This window comes from Asterias rubens, chromosome 8, assembly GCF_902459465.1.
Source record: "Asterias rubens chromosome 8, eAstRub1.3, whole genome shotgun sequence".
Classification (NCBI taxonomy): Eukaryota; Metazoa; Echinodermata; class Asteroidea; order Forcipulatida; family Asteriidae; genus Asterias; species Asterias rubens.
The window spans coordinates 12,704,450-12,719,596 of NC_047069.1; positions in this window are offsets into that span (position 1 = coordinate 12,704,450).

Consider the following 15,147-nt stretch of genomic DNA (forward strand, 5'->3'; position numbering starts at 1 on the left):
AAATTAATTAAATCCACTCATGTGGAACCGAGATTTTTCTTTTCTATTTTTCTATTCAGTTTTGAACTACACGGGCTATGTGACAAGTGTAAGTCAATCTGTTTGATATGTGTGAAGGTCAGACGAGATTGTATTAGCTGTTATAATTGAGCATGGATTTATCCCGCAATAACCTACAAACAAGATTTTTAATCAAATAAACGATTTTAATTCTACCGTTGATGTATTTTTATTCACGCACACAAACAACAACATTTGAGCTAATTAGTGCATCGAGGTGTATGATATAATGTTTTCGTGTTGGACATGATTCGGTTGCGGCAATTTAAATAAAGCACCGATAATATTAGGGGTTTTCATATGATAATAGGGCGAACGGTATTTCAGGGGGAAAACATTTCATGAAGGGTTGTTTGATTTGACAGAATATCGGTGATATCTCAGATTTAAGAAGATACCTTTTTCAATTCTGTGAATTTAAATAACCGCTATAAATTACATGACAGAAATGAGAAGCGTTATTGCAGAAACGCTTCTCAGATTGAAACTTTGGCACATAACTACTGACATCTTTACACATACCCACACCATTTCGGAATGTTTCTCAAAATGCCTTTTACAATAAAAAAAACAACAACAAATTAAACAATAAAAAATAAAAATACAAAACTGTAATATAGTATCCGTAACCGAAGATATATGTTGTCATATAAGAGTGTTTATCAAACGCATACCTTCCCTTTAAAGGATTTTGGTACCTTTTCAAAATGTCCATAGATTTACATTAAACTTACAGGGTTTGAAGATAATGATAGTGGAAAGCTTCCCTTCAAATATTACTTACTGAGGTGCTGTAGTTTTTGAGAAATGGGTAAAACAGTGTCATGAAAATACGTTTGTAAATGATTAAAATAATGTTCGTCTCATGAGACGAAAATTATTGTCATGACATTGTTTACTCATGTCCCAAAAACTACAGCACCTCAGCACGTAATATTTCCAGGGAAGCTTTCTACTATCATTATCTTCAAACAGTGTAAGTTTAGTGTTAATCTGTGGACATTGTGTTTTTTGTCCTACAAAAGTTACATAGACCCTTTAACTTAAAATAAATATTAAAAACTAACGCACTCTTGAAATGCTACTATCGAAATCTGTTGTAGGCTTCTATAACCAAAGGTTGTTTATTGCCATTATTTTTAAGAATGGTAAACCAACCGCAAAATGAATAAAAACTAACGCACCCTGTGGGATTATTTTGCAAGTGATGTTTACCCACACGTGCTGACTACAAATCGCTAATAATGTTTCGCATGGGAGCTTCAGTGTGAACACTGGAAAATCAATCTCTAATATGATGAACTGTTATGAATGCCTTCTCAGCTGTAAAATATAACCTTTGATTTTGCAAGGTGATGTGGCGTATTGGTTAAAGACAGTAGACACTATCGGTATATGTCAAAGACCAGTCTTCTCACTTGGTGTACTTCAAATGCAGAACATAACAAACCTGTGAAAATTTGAGCTCAATTGGTCGTCGGAGTTGCGCGATAACTATGAAAGAAGGAAAAAACACCCTTGTCACACGAAGTTGTGTGCTTTCAGATGCTTGATTTCGAGGCCTCAAATTCGTGGAAAATTACTTCCTTCTCAAAAACCACGTCACTTCAGAGGGAGTTGTTTTTCACAATAATTTATACCATCAACCTCTCACCATTACTCAGTTAAATCAAGTAAGGTTTTATGGTAATAATTATTTTTAGTAATTACCAATGTGTCCACTGCCTTTAACGTTTGCAAGACTGCATCTTCATATTATTACATAATAATTTTGTTTTTTACCCATATACACCGATGTGTATTAGTACTGTATACTCAGTTCTTACCCAAGTTTTGTGGAAAAAAAATCATATTATTGGTTTTCTAAAACTATCCAAACATCGCAACTAAAGACTAAATTATGTTTAAATCACATAGCTTTCTCAAATCTCTGTATCGTAAATATTTATGGATTGTCGTTAACTTATCTGACGCTCGCGGCGCTCCAAAATTGCTAACCCCTGATCATGGGGAAACTTTTTCCTTTCTTCAAACCACCTGAGGTCCCATCTGGCAGGCAGACTGTGCTGAAATGTAGCGCATACATTTCTAAATCGACAACTACACCCCTTTAAATCGCCTGATTGGAGAGATACTTGTGATCTCATAAAAGTTTGATAATACTTTATTACTTTTGGGTGGGAGAAAGTAAATTGGCGAAGAATTATTGTGATTAGCATAGCTGTCAACGGACAAAAAATAGAGATATTGCACTTTGACATTTATTGATTGTTATTCAATTCAAATCAATTCAAATCAAATAATTTCAACATTTCTACTCTTCTCAAATATTGCCGTTGTTAATTTTTGTTTGTGTAAAGCCTTTCCGATGTAATATTGATATCTTTGCAAAATGAAAAACTTGAATTGAAAACAAAACAATAATTTGTTATTCCCGCTCGCGACCATTGTAGCGTCATTTATCTCGGAAAGTCATGCACGCTATTTTTGTTTCAGCCAGTGATAACGTTTACACAATCATATTACATAAAATGCCAAGCTAGGAGAAGGCGGCTCGCGCAAATCATAACAACTTCACATCTGTGTATATTTCTGTTGATTTTCCGCCGTGTGCATCTGCGCTTGCCATCAATTATACAAAATTCACCCTTTTGTTTGGAGATACCACAGTCCGATGACGTCAACAACACAATTTTCTCCTTGGCATTTAAGCACGGCGTATTTGCCTGCTTACTCTTGTTTTGATTTTTATTTATTGATATATGTTTGTATTTTTGAAACTGCTTAAAGGCACTGGTAATTGAAAGAATGAAAAAAAACGCCCTTAATTGTTGCATCACTTTTTGTGCTTTAAGATGAGTAGGAAAACGCTTCTATATAGTGATAAATTGCCTCTTTGAAAAACTACGTTACTTCAGAGGAAGCCAACAGCTCCCCATTGCTCGTTACCAAACACGTTTTTATGCTAACAATTATTTTAAGTATTTTTAGTGTCCAGTGCCTTCAAGCTGATACAGGATCACTTCAGAACATCTACATAAATGCTTGTTTATAGGCAAGTGTGTATTTTCCCCGACCTGATGGCGAAGTATGTCGCTCAAAAGCAAACACAAGCTTTTAACGAGGTCAACGAATTCTGTACAAAGTTAATGCGAGCCAAGTTTACAACCGAACAATCAGTGGTCCTGTTGTTATAGAGCACATGAAAATTCACCAATTTATATTAAACGGTTATTTACAATAATTATTGCAAGCCAATTTATCAACCGAACAATTGGTATATGTACATGTAAATTTCTGTATGTAAATTACAATCAGTGCAACTAGGGACATTTGGCAAGTTTGTGCCTGCTTCATTTGCTTTTGTATCTTCTCAAGCATAAACTTTCATGCATAATAGATTGTCATTGAGTGTCCTCGGTGTGCTTGATGGCCATTACCATCAGTGTCAATTCAAAAGTGACGTCAACCAAATGCTTCATCGCGTTGTATTAAGCGACTATGGATACGGCTAAGTCCTTTGGCTATAGTGACAAGGTTAAAGGTAGCTAGACATAGCCATAGCCACTACCGACGTCAACAGTTGGACTCACGGCCATAGACTGGCCAGACTGGATGTGGCGAGAATTCAAAGTAGGACTAAAAGTAGGACTAAAGTAGGACTCATTGAGTAGGACTACAAAAGCCAAAAATACATCACTTTGGTTAATATGTACTTAAAGGAACACTTAGCCCTGGATCAGACGAGTTGGTCTTTAACAAAAAGTTTGAAACCGTTTGTTATGAAATGCATATGGTTAGAAAGATGTTTTTAAAGTAGAATGTAATGATCCACACAAGTATCACTCAAAATTGGACGGTTTTCCTCTTACGTCACAAACTAACACGGTCGGCAATTTATGGAAAACCACGCAATTTCGAGGCATATTTGTGTAGATCATTGTATATTACTTTTACAACATCTTTCTACCCATATGCATTTTATAACAAACGGTATCGAACGCTTTTCAAAGATCAACTCGACCGATTCAAGGCAACGTGTTCCTTAAATAAAGAACGAGACAATGACAGTATAGCCAGTTATTGTCAAATGATTGATATGGGTACACATTTTATTGCCCATAATGATAATTACAATCCTGGTTGATTATTTAACAGGCATGGTTGGTATTTATACCCGAGCATGAAAGTTCATGCATAATATATTACCGAATGCCATACGCTCAATTTAGCCGGCAATCGGCCAGCTGTGCCAATTCTTCCGAAGTGACACAAAGCAGTGTGTAAGGGTCCGTCACTCACCATGTTACTTTTTCAATATTGTAAATTTCGAATACACTTACAGCAACAAATTTATGAACAATTTAGTTCCTTTATGGTGAACATGAAATTGAACATCTTCAAAAGAGAATGGTGATAATGTTTATGTATGTGTTTTTTTTTACAGATAGCCATGTGATGACAACATTTCATATTTTGCACGATATAGTAACAGCGCTTGGTCTTGGCCAGCGACAATAGATGGATTGCACATGACGTCACTTACCGCCATCTTTGATGTAAAGCAATGGGAAATTGCACACGTCCATGTACGACCTACGCACAACTCTGAGCCAATGATATAGACTTTTATCAAAGATGGCGGTCAATGAAAATACTGTAATGGCAGTATTTGACATTGTTCAAACAATACTTACTTATAGCCTTTGGTGAATTGAAGTTAACTTCATTGAACATTATTATATACGAAGGCCTAAAGTACCGTTAGAGCAATGTTGCTTTAACAAGTAAGGTGTTATGCTAGGAGCTATGAACGCCATGTCAGTCCAAACAATGTATGCCGCTCGCCATTTATAGCTGGTAATTGTGTCTGTATAAATAAACAAAAATCTCCCAAAATAGTACATACATTGCAGCTCAATGGATGATAGTTATGCCATAAATGCCATTACAGTTCCATAAAACAAGTTCCTTTTAAACTAAACTGCTGTCAAAAACAGGCGTCGATCGATGGCCAGTCTCGCACAAAATGCTCGCTATTGCCGTTTATGATTATTTGGAAACCGTACCTGCTTGTTAGGGGTAAGTTTATACCCAGCGTATAATCCATGGGTTGTTGTTCCAGACTGTTACACTCCTGGGTGAAACTATGGCCCTTTTCAAAACCACGGCTTCGACTTTGAATTGAGCTTTAGCCTCCGTCCTGTCGTCTGAAGCCCTGAGCGCTGAAGCATGCGCAAATGTCAAAACAACCGCGGGGCCAAGCTAGCCTGCGCCAAATCCGAAGCCGTGGTTTCGAAATGGGCATGTGTAGTCATTCGAACTTGCACAGACCGGTCGTCAAGTTTGCTCAAATTCTCGATTCGTTTTGTTGTAGTAGTTCGTAGTACCATCTTAAAGTCACCTGGAAGTGGTATTTTGCCAAAATAAAGCTTTTGTCACTAAAATATGTGTTTTGACGAGTGCCTATAGAGCTTCAATTAATCTTAAGTGCTTGTATCAAGCGTCAATGACGAATTCCCGAAACAGAAACGGGATATCGGCAAAAAACTATCACGAAATAGATGTATAACAATATTGCATCATGGATTGATATTTGACATCAGACAGTATAATAGTTCATCTCGTACTTGTAATTTTGCCCATCGCATTTCAGGCAATCATCACGCTGCATGCAAACTTTAAAAAATTAAGGTGAGTACATAATGTATGGGGTTATTAAAAGGCACTGCACTATTGGTAATTGTCAAAGACTAGTCTTCTCACTTGGTGTATCTCAAAATATGCACACAAAAACAAACCTGTGCAAATCAGAGCTCAGTTGGTCATCGAAGTTGCAAGACAATAGTGAAAGAAAAAGCACCCTTGTCATTCAGATGCTTGATTTCAAGACCTCAAAATCTAATTCGGAGGTCTCGAAATCAAATTCGTGGAAAATTACTTGTTTTCTCGAAAACTGTGTCACTTCAGAGGACACCGTTTTTCATAATGTTTTACACTATCAACAGCTCCCCATTACTCGTATAGCAAGTAAGGTTTTATGCTAATAATTATTTTGAGTAATTACCAATAGTGTCCACTGCCTTTAACATGTTGTTAAGCAAAAACTATTTGCTATAAGGGGCTGTGCGAACTTGGAGTGGGTCAATATTGTCAAGTGTACCACTGGTTTCGGAGGAGGGCGGTTGTAGAGATAATGGTCAATAATGTGCCGGACCTTTCACTCCTTCGTAAATCAAGCCGTTATGATGTACATAGTTTACGCATTCCAGATTATTCACACATTACACATTACAACCAGATTAATCATTACTCGAAAATACAGCCTTACTGAAAACACCGCATTTCATGTCTTTTGAACACTTCCTTATTTATCGAGATGCGTTGTTTGATGTCCGAGGTTGTAAAAGATCGGTATATCCAAAGTGCTCCATACGACCTCGTCTCCCATTCTACGTACATATCGTGAACAACTTACATTGGCAACTTGGTTTATGAACCGGCGACCTATGCCCTGCTGTACTGCGGGTTTGAGCGGAGGGCTTTCTTCAAGGATCAATCCCCGCCCAATCTGACAACCACCAACGTCAAAAAATGACAACATACTTTTCATCATTGATAATCGATGCATCAGTTGGACATTGGACGACAATGGACTTTGAGCACGTGCCACCAAGGGCATACACGATTCCCACATGTGTTTCAATCAATAAAGAACAGGGAATTCGTAACAGGTGTATTTGGGGAGGCTTTTATTTGGCTATGGAATCATTTATCATTAATAATAATAATTAATTTTAGATAATTGCTGTACTCTTCTGTTACATTTAGTTCTCTTTCGCATTTTTTTTTTTGCTATTTTTTTTGTATTGTAGGAGCCATTCCTTTCTTTAAAACCAATCGCGACCTCAAACATCGCATATTATTATCTATAAAACTGTGTGCGCAACTTCAAAATCATATAGCCATGACGTTATTGAAACATTTCCAGGCCTGTAATTTCATGATAGGGAATAAGGCCATTTTCTTTTTTTGCAAAAACAATTTTTCTATACGAAGATCTTAACGTCTACGGGGACACCTTTGAAAGGGCATACAGGCAAAGACCAAGGTCAACAGATGCCATGAACTTCGTGTAATTCCAGGCCTGTATGGGTACTACTTAACTGGTGTATTTTCTTCGCTATCACGAGTTGTTTACTTAATGTCAGATACGGCAGTCGTATTAAATAATGCACTGTAGACTCAAGAAATACAGTAGACCAACGTGCAAAAAAATACTCAGCCTGGTGAAACTAAGAACAACAAATAATGCGGTTTTGGAATTTGAGCCAGTGAGCCGATGTTTCCTGTTCAGCGAAAATTTGCTGCTATCAACCAGCAAAATTAAATTACCAAAACGAAATTTAACCAGACATAAACTAAATTTTCTGAAAATTCTATGCCAAACTAAATTAAACTAGACATACCCCCTTAAAATATACTGTGATAAAAGTTAACATACATATTTATTTCCAGTTTGCGCTTTCCTTTTTTTGAAAATTTTCTGAAAATTCTATGCCAAACTAAGTTAAACCAGACATACCCCCTTAAAATACACTGTGATAAAAGTTAACATACATTTTTATTTCCAATGTGCGCTTTTTGTTATTTGATTTGCTATTCCAAATTGAATTTTCTGTACACTTCTCCCAGGCGTGTTTTTGTTTTTGTCACAAGGCCACACCTCCTCAAAAAAGCAAAAAGGAATAATAACTGAATTACCATTATTGAGTAATTTTATTACAGGGGGATTGAAATGCAACCATACGTTGACGGCATAATACACAGCAGTGCCAGATGAGTTGATTGTTTGATGAGTGAATAACACAAACCAATAATTGCAACAAAACCAAAGACAACAACAGTAACTAACCGGGAGTAACAATAATTCATGCAACTAGCCATATGTTTTTTTAATCGCGTTTTTTTTTCTTCTTGGTGAAACACTGTTATGTTTTTATTATGAATAATCCTTATAATGTAAGCCGTCATATATAAATATTTTCCTTAGTTCCAAACGGTGTTTTGAGGCAATCGATGACCCCCATATGGTGACGTTCCCAGGGCACCAAATGAAGGTCTCACGGTCTGCTCTCCATAATAATGCTACGGTGCCCGTTTGTATAACATAATATTCCCATGCCGAAAAAACGAGCTCCTATAATAAGTGCAATGGTGTGATAACAATTATATGGAAGCAAAATGATGGGTTTGAATGTGATTAAGAATGATCTTTAATGGGTTGTAGCGTCCAGGGAAATGTAACATAAATTGAGGTAGAGGCTTGGGATTCTCCATGCAACGATGACTCGACTCATTGAGTGAAGAGGGGAAACTTAAATAATTTAATGTACTCATAGCATCGAAAAGAATAGCGGAATGTCTCAATGTCAGTGAAGTTATAGTTTGATTTTGAACATTTATTCACATAGGTTTTTACAGTGAATGTTTACCCTTTAGAGAGAGAGTGGACACTATTGGTAATTGTCAAAGACTAGTCTTCACAGTTGGTGTATCTCAACATATGATACATAACAAACCTGTGAAAATTTGAGCTCAATCGGTCGTTGAAATTGCGAGATAATAATGAAAGAAAAAAACACCTTGTCACACGAAATTGTGTGTTTTCTGATGCTTGATTTCGAGACCTCAAGTTCTAAACTTGAGGTCTCGAAAACAAATTCGTGGAAAATTACCTTCTTTCTCGAAAACTACGTTACTTCAGAGGAAGCTGTTTCTCACATGTTTTATATAATCAACCTCTCCCCATTACTCATAATCAAGAAAGGTTTTATGATGATAATTATTTCGAGTAATTACCAATAGTGTCCACTGCCTTTAACTATATGTAGGATGTTGAACATTCATATATGTTTGTACAGTGAATGCTAACTTTTTTAGATATATATTGGATGTTGGACATTCACATGCGTTGAAATTAATATAAAGATGGTGTCAGAATGTACTGGACGATTTGATTTGGGTTGTTGTTGCTGTTGTTGTTATTGTTGTCGTTGTTGCTGTTGATGTTGTTGTTGTTTATGTTTGATCAACAGATATTCCACTTGATGTAAAGGCCAATCAAACACCTCATTGTTCCCATTTCACTTTTAATGATCATGAACTTTTGGGTAGACTAAACAATCAACACTCTGTCCTTTGGTTTTTATTTAGTTATTTTGTTGTGAAACGAAAGCCAATAAAGGAGGGATTTTAAACACAAGGGATACATCAAACCAGTGTTTCTATTGCATTTAACATTTTATCGATCACTTATTCCAACATTTCATGTGGAAAGAGTTTGGTTTGTGCATAATAGTCTACGGGAAGATCTCCCACAGGTATCAATGTTGGTCATAACATTAGTAAATGCAAGCCACATTTCACATTACGAGTAGTATCACGACTCATGTGTCTCTAGTGGCGGATTTCAGTCTTGCGTATCCATCTCGACGAACCATCAGACTTTCTTGATTAAGCTAATGTTCATTCCCATAGCACGAAACATGACTCTATCGCATGAGTGAAGATAATAGCATTAGTGTTCTTTTTATTTTTTATTGTACTTCTATAAGAAGCTTAATATTGGCACACGGTATGCTATACCCAGACGCAGGGTCCGGCTTGAGGGATTGTGACGATGTTTCATCAACGGTGATATTCTGAAACAATATCCGTACAATCCGCGTATGCTCAGTTCACTGACATAAAGTTTTGAAGGGGTGAGAGAACGAAAAAGTCTGAAACTTGGATACAAACTCAAAGGAATGTTGAAATGATGGCTTTTCTACCGTTTGGTAACCCCTGGGGTTACAGATTCCAAGGAGCTTTTAGGAACAGTATCCAAAAACACTGGATAAGTAGACCAATGAGCAGGATTTCTTTATTTGTGGGGAAAAAAAATTGTCTGATTTTCTTCACCAGGCCGACATAAAAAGTCTGAATTCAGCTTAAAGTCTGAACAATCTCATCCCGCATGGCTTTGGGAGAAAGCTGATCAATGGGGATGTTTACGTTGCATATGCAAGGATGGACTGTCGGCCGCTGATCGATTAAAATGTCTTGCATTTGAACCAAAATGCCACCGTACACATGTCATTTCAGAAGAGGTACTTTTATAAATGTCTTTTTAAATACATGGAATAATACGTTGTGTGGACTCCACATCGACTGCGGGGGGAGGGGGGGGGGTACTGAACCTCAATTCGAAGGATTCACAGTCAACCTAACATACAAAAGGCAGAAGATGACATTAAGAATAGGAGAATTTCAGGACGCTTGGTGGCAGCAGACTTACCAGGTAAAATCCATTGTTCTCGGTAATGTGCGCAGGCTCAGAAGTACGTAAACAATGGAAATTTACCCCACAAGTCTGCTGCCACCTAGCACTCCAAAGTCCCCCACTGTGTCGAGTACTTGTTCTAAAAGATCATGTGGAAAGAGGGATCTGACGGTATGAAACAAAAATCACAACATAATGTAGTGAAAATTCAATCAGTGATAGTTATAACTTTCCCAATAATTCGGATATTTAAGACCATTCTCGTTTCTCTCTTTTCATTCTTTTTCTTGTTCCCTTTTTACTTTTTCTATTTTACTGTTTTAAACAGCAATTTCCAGCATTTTTTTTTTACAATGTACTACAAAATTGACTCTGCCAAAAAAATACCGGCGACTCCTTCGACACAATACGAGCAAACATGTTCATCTCGGCTCTTTCATTAAGTAAATCTGCAAAAAGAAAACTTCAAGAAAACCCAACAACAAACATGGCGACAATTGGTAAATATGATCACCATTCCACAGAGTATTAACATACATCATAATCGATTATTTTTTTTTTTTAATACCATCGCAGTCTTTTATTACCGGCGACATGGCTGTGCATGCGTGTCAGCACCTTATGATCACCATTCCCTGCTCATTTTAATTAGGAAAGGGAGCTGTGCATGTAGGGACCTCGTAAAGCCAAATCATTCAAAGACAAGGTTCACTTTCATGGCCGTTAAACAAAATTACAGGAATATTTATGCAGGGGCACGAATTATCCAATTTACATTTTTAGATCCCGTTATTAATAATAAGCTGAGGGGGTGGTGATATTTTAGTTCGAATTACTACACATTAGCCGGTCTGCTGGTCGGAAGGGGTCGTATGGAAAGTTCATTCAGTATCTTTAATTGACGTATAGAAAGTTTTCGCTCAAAATTCTTTTATTAGCCGATTTGTGCACACTATTTTTAATTTTGTTATTATTGAGGTTTTCCGATATTGAAGTTTGCCTATGTATATTTGAGATTTGCAAACGTTTACATGTGTTGAGGTTTGCCAAAAATGTATATGTATGTACTGAGGTCAGCCAATGAACACATGTTCTGAGGTTGTAAACATATGTTGTAGTAGTTTTTCAATGTACGCATGTGTTGCAGTTTAACAATATTACGTTTCGTGTATTGAAGAGAGCAAATTGAGGTTTGCGAACATTTGCGATAAAAGGTTGCCGGCCCCACAGTCAACAGAGACGCTATTAGCTTTGTTTGTATGTGTGTGTGCGCACACGGGCATTTTCTGTTCTTGGGGTGTATAAGCTTTCAGACATGTGCCGATTTGAAATCCGTGCCTGCCTCAAACCCATATAACATATGCCTCATCATATTCTACATCACACACAGTCCTTGCACCTCTAGTATAAAGAGACACGTCAGTAATAGGAACACACTCGATCCATGTTATCTCGTATGAGCCTTCGACTTTATGCAATGAATAGCCATAGGCCAATTATATTAGTTTCGCCTTTATGTTCATCCAGTTAACGCCAATGGCCACATACATGTAATAAACCCTATACAAGCCTTTGGTAACCTAAACGTATTCACACGAAGCATCGTTGCTCCATGGTATTCCAAAATCAACATTTGATTCACGGGCCCCAAGGCACTGCGATATACCTATACTGACGTGGCGCCATAGAGCCTTGTGCCAAATCCACAATTAAACCCATTGCATGAAGACCCATTGGCTCTCAAAGCACACCAATACTTTCAACCACACATACTGACCCGGGTATTTGGTAGCACTTTGTGGCCCAAAACCTACATGCAGCCTACATGGGCCTAAATTGTACCCCGCCCTTCCACCCAAACGTAGCACTGACTTTCCTAAATGTATTGAACGCAGCGAGCCTTGTGCTAAATCCAGATGATTCAAACCCACTACATAAAGACCCCTTGCAAGGCCTTGGCTTCTAGTATTAACACCAATACTTTCATACCCGAAACCGACATAGCCCGGGCCTAAATCTCAATCCCGTTCTTTAACCCAAACGTAGCACTGACTCAAATGCATTTTCTAAGTGATTTATATGTAATAGTATCTTCGACAACGTGCCTTTAAACATTATGGAAATCGGCGCTATGATTGACTCGCTTAATGTAGACTTTGCCTCAAAGCTCCATACAGCCCGGGCTACACCAAGGCATTGGGCTAAATTTAGGCCCGGGCAACATTTTAGGTCGCGGGCTACATCTAGATGCTGGGGTATGTGTTTAGCAACTTTAATCAATGAAGCCCTAACGTATACCCAAATCAGTGCGTGGTGTAAGTTTAGTCGTAAGGGTTGGGGCATATATAGGCCAATGCAATGTCATAGTCCAAGAAGACAACATCGTTATTCAATTACTCCTAACCCTGTTACAAAGGTCCGATAGGCTAAGGGTTGTTCAATTAATTATGCTAACCACTATCGGCTATATGCCGGTGGAGAATATGTCTTTAATCAGTCATTGTTATGTACCGATGCAATTTTCTTGAGTTGAAATACTTTCTTTACCGTAATTTATTACAGTGTTGACATAATCAACTTGCTGTTGGCAACGTAGACCGATATCTAGCATCATTAAGAAATAGCATTGTAGGTGAAGAAAAGTATTAAGAAGCTGACACTAGATTGGTGCTACATGCTGTTTCCAGTCAATTTGGCTCTAACAAGGGTTGTGGCCAGTCGATTTGACTGCTGCTGAGCGGCTAAACAAATTTCTACACATCAGGGCAGGGACTTTGTGTGACTTTCAGGTTGTGCAGTGTTGATGTGAAGCTTTGTAGTCAAAGTTTATTATAACGATTCTGTGCTATTTTTAATACCGTTCTTCTCGTCTTTGATATGAGCAAATCAACCAAGTTTTGAATTTTGGCAGAAAGTGTTCTGTCTTCACAGATGAGTACCGTAATCTAAAATCCATGATATTTGTTATACAAATTAAAAGGGCAAAACATCAATTTGTTTTATTTAGTTTGGTTGCATGAATGTATGCAGGTTTGATCGGACAAATCGGCCACGCAGAAAGTTGTGATTATACGCACAGCTATGGTGATTTTTAGAACACCAAAGCAATCTCTGTTTATTGCATCTATACATATTATATTATCTCAGGTATTTAGTAATGTTTGCGAGAGCACCATGGCCACATGAATGTCTGCATGTTCATACGGGCATTGATTGGACCATCCCAACCAGCAGCAAGTTGTGTTTTACACGCATAGCAGGATTTACAGGACACCGCCATTGCGATCTTGACATCGGTGAAAATGTTAAACATACGAGATGGCTCTCGGGGTATATACCTTCCCTTGTGGCGGTATAATTGCTAGGAGTTCTCGACTCACACACTACTACAGACGCTGGAAATGGGAAATACATAATTAATGGCGCATAATAAAACGCGGGAAGTGAAGTGCTGGTTAGGGGGGTGATTGCCTGACAATGCGCATTAGCTTGATGGCTGTCCGTTAAAGCCTTCGTGCATGCCGTGCGACTAATTTCATCAGAGGGTTGTTACCATTTTGAGTTTTTGTAGATTTACCATTATAAATCAACATATCACTATTGACGATTGCATTGAAATTGCTGTGTTCTGTCAGTGGCAAGAGAACACTAATTGAAGAAATGTGACACTGTCCAATAAATTAAGCGTGAAAATTACCTATTTCACAAAACGGGAAATGATTCTCCATCTTGATAAATTGTTCGCCTTTTCTACAGCAGTTTATGGTTCTGGATTACCGGTATTTTGTTATGAGTAAACCCAGAAGCTATTATTGTTTTGTTTGGGTGATTTATTTGTTATGAGAGATCACCTAGCCACACAAGGCCGGAAGCCACTTCAAGGGAAGGGCTACCCCGAATCAACTGACACCAGGGGCACGTTGCCACCTTGGGCACGTTGCCACCTGGTAGGACAGTTGGATGTGGGATGCAAGCCTGGCCTTGTCTAAAAGGAGCCTGGCTGAACAAGGTTGAGCAAAATGCATGCCTTCCCGGTCCCAACGTTATCTGGGATCGATATTAATAATAATAAGGACAACTTATATTTTGCATAATATTTTTATCCACCTTATAAGGTGGTCAAAGCGCATGAAAAGAAGAACACAGAAACAAAGCAACAGAGGGAAGAGGGAACAAAGGGAAACAAAGGAACACATCTAAAATTCAATTTGTCTATAAAAGTGTCCACGGTGGCACTATCCCGAATGTGTGATGGCAACTGATTCCATAGGTACAATTTTGGTATACCATATTGGTACAATTGGATCTTGTTTTAGCTAATAAAGAATGTCTGGTTAGTAATCGTAATGCCTGAGCTCATTCACGACATGTTGTTGCCTCTTTTAAAATATATTTTACTCAAGCAAAAAGCTGATTGATTCCAGATTTTGTTTTTATAGTTGTAAGTGCATTTCAAAATGGGAGCTCATTTATAAATAAATAAAGTTAAAGCTGCTATTTTTGTTTATGCGAGGGTATATTTTTTTTCTCTCGGATAATCCAAGGCTTGTAAAACTCAAACAATGTATTCAATTAATGATTGGGTCGATCATTTTGACGCTCATCGGCTTTCAGTTTTGATTCAGAGAATCCAGTGGTTGAAGTTATTTGATTTGGTAAAAACATTATCATGTTATGGTTTTTGGTTGTGGTTCATTCTGTCTTTTGTGTAAGTGCTCTTAAAACAAAACGTCAAGATTGTGTGTTGACTCCTCCTCCTCAAT